Below are 7,503 nucleotides of genomic sequence, written 5' to 3'. Positions count from 1 at the left end.
TATTGCTATTTATTCAAAGTAGATCGTGGTCATCAAAGTGGTGATGATTCTTTTGTTACTGAAGGATTTACAACTTGGAGAAAGAAAGAAAAATTTTATGAACATGTTGGAAATTAGAGCAGTATTCACAACAAGTGTATGATGGCAGCTTAAGACTTAATAAATCAAAAATAACATATTGAAACTTGTTTAATCAATCAGTCTAGTCAAGTAGCTACCGATTATCATGTTTGTTTAACAACACCAATTGATTGTATAAGATTTCTTGTGCATCAAGGATTACCATTTCATCGTCATGATAAATCAACAAGCTCACTCAATCATGGTAATTTGCTTAAACCGTTAAGATCTCTTGCTGACCATAATAAGGATATCAATAGAGTTGCACTAGACAATGCTCTCTCAAATCTCAAATTGGCATCGCCTGGTCCTCAGGGCGTAGCACAGCTGGGGGCACATGATTTCATGGCCGAAAGGTCCAGAGTTCGATCCTCGGGGTGTCATTGCCTGGGGTTGGCGTCCCGACTATGCGCTTTCAGCTGTGTACCTGCATTTACCTCCCTCCATATCTGTGGGACCGGCTTTAGAGGGTCGCTGATGTGGCGGTTCCACATTTTTTCAAATTGGCATCGCCTGATATTCAACAAGATATTATTATATCCATTGCATATTTAACTACTAGTTCTAGTCTTTGAGATCTTAGTGATGAATTATTTATTATATTGGTTGATGAACCTCATGATGTATCTATTAAAGAATAAATGATAGTTGCTTTATAGTTTGTAGATAAAAGGGAAAATATTATTGAATGCTTTCTATGTATTGTATATATAAGTGACACTACTGTCTTATCACTTAAGACTGCTATTGATTCTTTGTTGTACCAACATGAATTATCTATATCTAATTTATAGGGGCAAGGATACGATGGAGCTAGCAATATGAGAGGAGAATTCAATGGCTTAAAAAACTTAATTATGATGGAGAATAAGTCTACTTATTGTGTTCATTGTTTTGCTCATCAACTGTAGCTTACACTTGTAGTTGTTGCTGAAAATCATATGAGGATTTTGTTGGAACCCCAAGGTGTTTTGATGTGATCAAACAAGTTAAGTTAGGTCCTGCATTGTCTAACCCTTGTGTCTAAGTGTGTAGGAGCTTAGGAACATAGGAAGTCGAGCGGAAGACGCGGCTAACGAGAAGGACGACACGGGGAGAGAGCCGAAGAACTCGGTGCGTCCGAGGGACGAGGTGACCGCGGAAGAGTACACCGGTGGACAAAAAGAATGTGTGCGGTGTTCGAGGGACGAGAAATCGGGAAGGGAGGCTGCTCGAGGAAAAGGTCGGAACTTGGGTTCGGGTGAGCCCTATTCTGGATGACCGAGATCACCCAAGCTAGCGGAGCCGGAACGAACAAGACCCGGACCGAGATGAGCTGAACCGGAGACAAAAAAGTCAACGTTGTTGACTTTGGGCTCCGAGGCGCCCGGACCTGGATTTTGACCAAGAGCGCGTTAAATGCGATTTGATCGTTGGGGGATAAAATTTTATCCTCCCAGGGCGCCCGAAACCCATTCGGGGCGCCCCGACCAGTGCTATAAATATAGCACTGATTTGCACAGTCACATCAACGAACTTGTAATTCATTTCTTTATGTGTTTTTTATTCTTTTACTGTCAATGCTGTAAGAGGCTACTCTGCCCAGAGGAGAATCAGATAGTGCAGCATCTTTGTCTTGGATTAGCAATCCTCTTATTGCAAACCAAGTAAACCCTCTTGTGTCTGATCTTTTAATTTAGTCTCTTCTTTTTATTATTACAAGTGTTTGTTAATTAGCTGAATATCCGAAAAAGGTTTTTGGTTTAATTTTTGTAGGGCAATTCACCCTTCCCCTCTTGCCGGCCTCCAAAGGGACCAACAAGTGGTATCAGAGCCAGGCGCTTCAGGAGGATTAACCGCCGATTGAAGCAACAAGATAGCCGAACCAAGCATCGTTCCACTAAAATTCGAGGGGGACTTCGCAGACTGGAAGCGACGTATGGAGGTATTCCTAAGAACTGATTTCGAAATTCGATTTATTATGAAATATGGTTTTGTAGCTCCGATGAATCAAGATGGAGAAGAAAAAGAAGAGAGTCATTGGACAAAGAAGGAGAAAAATGAGTCTGTAGCAAACAGCCGTGCGGAATATCACCTGCTGAGCGTGTTGCCGCCTCAAGAGGTCAACCGCATCGGAAGCTATTCATCTGCCAAAGAACTCTAGGAGAAGTTCCTGGAACTCCACGAAGGCACGTCCGAAGCGAAACTCACTAGAAGAGACATCCTCCGGAACAAGCTAATGAACATCCGACTGGAAAAGGTGAGAAGGTAGCCAATCTACACGTAAAGGTAAAAGAACTAATTACTGGTCTCGAGAACCTCGGAGAAACGGTAACAAATCGGGAAACAATACGCTACGCACTCAACGCGTTTCCCAGAACTTTAGATTGGATATCAATCATCAACGCCTACTACATTTCGAAAGACCTGGAGGTAAGTACTTTAGAAGAACTATTCTCCACTCTTGAATTGCATGAAACTATGTGTCGGGACAACAAAGGAAGCAAGACAGATGATTGCACTAAATGCAACCAAGAAGGATGAACCCGAATCAGACTCAGAAGACGATCAGCAAGCATACATGGTAAGAAATTTTAAAATGTTTTTTAGATCTAATAAATTCAAAGAAATGCAGAGTAAAAAGAATCCAAGAAATAGAAAGATTGAAAAAATCTAATTGTTCAAATATTTCTACTTTTATAAATTATAGAGGTTTAAATTGGTATTATAGATTTCATCAAAGTCAAATTAGAAATATATCAAAAGTCTATGTACCTAGGAAATACTTGGTTAATCCTGTAGGTAGGAACCTCTACTAGGTTCCAAAAACTTGTTTAATTTAAATTTAAAATTAGACTTAGCATTTTTAGTAAGGAAATTAAACAACTAATTTCTTTATGAGACTTTGTCTAAGGAAGTGGTTGTTGCTCCAATAATCAAGAAGACCTAGTGCCTCGCCACGACCTGGAAGCCAAGTATCAAAATGAAAAGTTTAATTGACTAACTGAAAAAACATTAACTTAATTTACTTAATGCTTTAAAAAAGTTATTCAATTTGTGTTAGAAAATATTTAAAATTGATTTAGAAATTTTTACCTTAGAAATTTTCATAAAAGAAAATTACCTTTGAAATTTTTTTAAATTTGACTTAGAATTTTTTATTACCTTAAGTTTTTTTAAAAAAAATTGCCTTAAAACTTTTTTTACTAAGATTGTTTTTAACCGCCTTCGAAATTTTTTTTAGAAATTTTTTCTTAGAAATTGTTTTTAAGACTTACCATAGGAATTTTTTAAAATATTGCCTTAGAAATTTTTTAAAAAAAATTGCCTTAGATTTTTTTTGGAATTTCTTTTAAGGAAATGTTAAATTAAGTTTCAAACTTATATTTTAAGAAATTTTTGTTAACACTTATGACTATTTTTTTCTGAAAAATATTTTACTTAAATTTTTCTCGAAAGAAAAATTCTGAAGAGTGTCTTTACTTAGACATGATGCATAAACTGAAAATTGAAAATTAACTGTTTATAACCCCAATTCTTATGTGATCAAAGAGGGAGAAGTATGTTAAGTCTAGGAGAAGGTTTTTATTGTATCTGTTTTACCTTAACTTAACTTGGGTTGCTCACATCAAAAAGGGGGAGATTGTTGGAACCCCAAGGCGTTTTGATGTGATCAAACAAGTTAAGTTAGGTCCTGCGTTGTCAAACCATTGTGCCTAAGTGTGCAGGAGCTTAGGAACACAGGAAGTCGAGCGGAAGACGCGGCTAACGAGAAGGATGGCACGGGGAGAGAGCCGACGGACTCGGTGCGCCCAAGGGACGAGGTGACCGCGGAAGAGTACACCGGTGGACGAGAAGAACGTGCACGACGTTCGAGAGACGAGAAACCGGGAAGGAAGGCTGCTGGAGGAAAAGGCCGGAACTTGGGTTCGGGTGAGCCCTATTCCGGATGGTCGAGATAACCCAAGCTAGCGGAGCCGGAGCGAACAAGACCCGGACCGAGACGAGCTGAACCGGAGATGAAAAAGTCAACATTGTTGACCTTGGGCTCCGGGGCGCCTGGAACCCTTCCGGGCGCCCGAACCTGGATTTTGACAAGGATCGTGTCAAACGCGATCTGATCGTTGGAGGATAAAATTTTATCCTCCCAGGGCACCCGAAACCCGTTTGGGGCGCCCCGACCAGTGCTATAAATATAGCACTGATCTGCACAGTCACATCAACGAACTTGTAATTCATTTCTTTCTGTGCTTTCTATTCTTTTACTGTCAATGCTGTAAGAGGCTACTCCGTCCAGAGGAGAATCAGATAGTGCGACATCTTTGCCTTGGATTAGCAATCCTCTTATTGCAAACCAAGTAAACCCTCTTGTGTCTGATCTTTTAATTTAGTCTCTTCTTTTTATTATTACTGTTGGTGCAACCTTAGGTCAAGGTTGACCTAGTTGACCAGACTCGAGTTATGTTTTGATGTTTGACGAGTTATGACGATGTTTGACGTGAACAGAAAAGTTGTATCTTGATGTTTGACAAGGATACAAGCTTGATAGATTGTGGGTGCAACTCGTGGTCAAGGTTGACCTGGTTGACCCGAGGTGAGGTGACCTGACTCGGAAAAGTCCAAGCAGGGAGCTTGGCACGGGAAAAGTCCAAGCAGGGAGCTTGGCATGGGAAAAGTCCAAGCAGGGAGCTTGGCACGGGAAAAGTCCAAGTATGGAGACTTGGCACGGAGAAGTCCAAGTATGGGAACTTGACATGGGAAGACGGAGAGGGCTCAGTAGCTCGTTCTCCGGACAATGGTCAGAGAGGGCTAGGGAGCTCGTTCTCTGGACCGGATGGAAGTCGGAGAGGGCTCAGTAGCTCGTTCTCCGGACTGTGGTCAGAGAGGGCTCGGTAGCTCGTTCTCTGGACCGGATGTGGAAAGTCCTGGTGAGTGGAGCCAGGCAGTTTGGAAGTCCTGGTAAGTGAAGCCAGGCAGATTGGAAATCCTGGTGAGTGAAGCCAGGTAAAAACCCTAGTAAGTGAAGCTAGGTGAAAGTCCTGGTGAGTGAAGCCGGGCAAGGGAAAATCCAGATGGATCAAGGGTGATCGGACATCTGGTGTTGGGAAGTCCAAGTAGATCAAGGGAGTGATCGGATACTTGGCACGAAGAGGAAAGCCCAAGTGGGTCAAAGGGATTGACCGAACACTTGGTGGAGAATTCTAGCAGGTCAAGGGAGTGACCAGATGCTAGGAATGATGAACCAACAGGTCAAGGTTGACCGGATGTTGGTGTAGAAGCCTGAGGTTTAGGGCTGGGGAGTTTGGATCGATGCGAGATCCAGCGAATTCAGCACGCCTGATCGGTCACCGGACCGATCGGTAACCATCCGAGTAGCCTCATCAGGTTATCTGATCGGTGCAGACCGATCGGACAACGATCGAGGCGCAGAAGTTCGGGAGAAGCTGATCGGTCTACGGACCGATCGGGATTCTGATCGGTCCATGGACCGATCGGGGAACCGAAGGCTAGGGAATGGATCGGTCCGTGGACCGATCCACATGGAGCTTGATCGGTCCACAGACCATCAGTAATTAGACGCCTAGATTTCTTCTGTGTTTCTTCGCTTTCTTCGCAAGTTATAAAAGGAGGGCTGCTGCTGCGAGCCTCTCTTCTTCTTCTTCTTCTTCCTTGGATTGAAGCTTCGCTTACGTGCTCGAGGTTCTGAGCTTTGTTGAGCTCGCTTCCGAAGCTTCGCGTGAGCTTTCAGTCGTCGATCAGCTGCTGCAGTTGGGTTGTGAAGTTGCTGCTTCATCGCCTCCGGTCGACAGAGAAGGCAAGCGAGTGTTGCATTCATATTGTTGTTTGTATTTGCTTCTTGCTTTCCTTGTACTCCTTTCTTGTTGTTACAAGTATTGTGGCGAGGTTTCTCCACCCACAAGGAACATTTATTAGCCGGTTCTCCGGGGACTCATCCACCGACGGATTGATAGGCTTCGTCCACCTTACGGACACGCCGAGGAGTAGGAGTTTATCTCCGAACCTCGTTACATCGGTTTGTTTGAGGTTTGTCTTCTTTCCCTTTCGTTTCTGTGTTTATTTTCCGCTGCGCTAACACGTTTTGTAGAAAGAAACGACGATTTGGGGTCGGCTATTCACACCCCCCTCTCTAGCCTCCGTAAGAAGGATCCCAACAATTACAAGTGTCTGTTAATTAGTTGAATATCCGAGAAAAGTTTTTGGTTTAATTTTTGTAGGGCAATTCACCCCTCCCCTCTTGCCGGCCTCCAAAGGGACCAACATATTTCTATTTTTTTGATGTGGTTGCACAATTGAACAATATTGTTGGAGCGTCATGCAAGTAAAGAGACATACTTCATAAGAGACAATTTGAGAAAGTTATTAAGGGAATTTGCAATGGTGATATCATCACTAGACAAGGTATGAATCAAGAGAAGACATTAAAAAGAGCTGGGAGCGCACATTGGGGTTCATATTATAATACATTGTTGAGTTTGATATGCTTGTATCCTTCAGTTATTGATGCCCTTTTATTTGTTGAAGAGGGGGGAAAAGATCACAAGCAAAGTGCGCAAACAAATAATATGTTGGAATTGATTGGAAAAAATGAATTTATATTTTAAATGCACTTAATGAAGAATATCTTAGGAGTCACGAATGATTTGTCATAAGCTTTGCAAAGAAAAGATCAAGACATCGTAAATACCATGATTCTTGTAAGATCAAGAAAACATCAACTACAAAATATGAGAGATGATGATTGAGATTTGTTATTGAATGAAGTTTCTTTATTTTGTATTAAATATGAGGTAGTCACCCCACACATGGAAGACTTATTCATCTTTCTTGGAAGATTACAATATTATCATGTTGAAACGTTTTATGAAGTGATAGATTCACAACTTCAAGAGTTGAACAGTCGCTTTAACGAAGTAAATACAGAGTTGTTATGTATGACTTGTCTTGATCCATCAAATACATTCTCTGCTTATGATAAAAGAAAATTGCTTCATTTTGCTTAGTTTTACCCATCCGATTTTTCCTCAATAGAGTTAATGCATCTTGAGCACCAATTTGATAATTTTATTTTTGATATGCGGAGTAGCAATCAATTCTCTAAGATTGTGGGATTAGCCATCTTGCTAAAAGGATTATTCTGTTGAATAAACATCGACTGTATCTTTTGGTATATTTACTTTTTAAGTTAGCATTTCTATTACAAGTTATAACTGTAACTGTAGAGAGAGTGTTTTCAGTAATGAAAATAATCAAAACTTCACTTTGAAATCAATTTGGAGATGATATGGTAAATAATTATTTGATATCATATATTGAGTGAGATGTGCTTGATACAGGTGATAATGAAACTATTATTTAGCATTTACAAAGTATGAAATCTAGGAG

Source organism: Zingiber officinale, chromosome 10A (assembly GCF_018446385.1).
Source record: "Zingiber officinale cultivar Zhangliang chromosome 10A, Zo_v1.1, whole genome shotgun sequence".
NCBI lineage: Eukaryota > Viridiplantae > Streptophyta > Magnoliopsida > Zingiberales > Zingiberaceae > Zingiber > Zingiber officinale.
Note: the sequence above shows the minus strand (reverse complement) of the source record.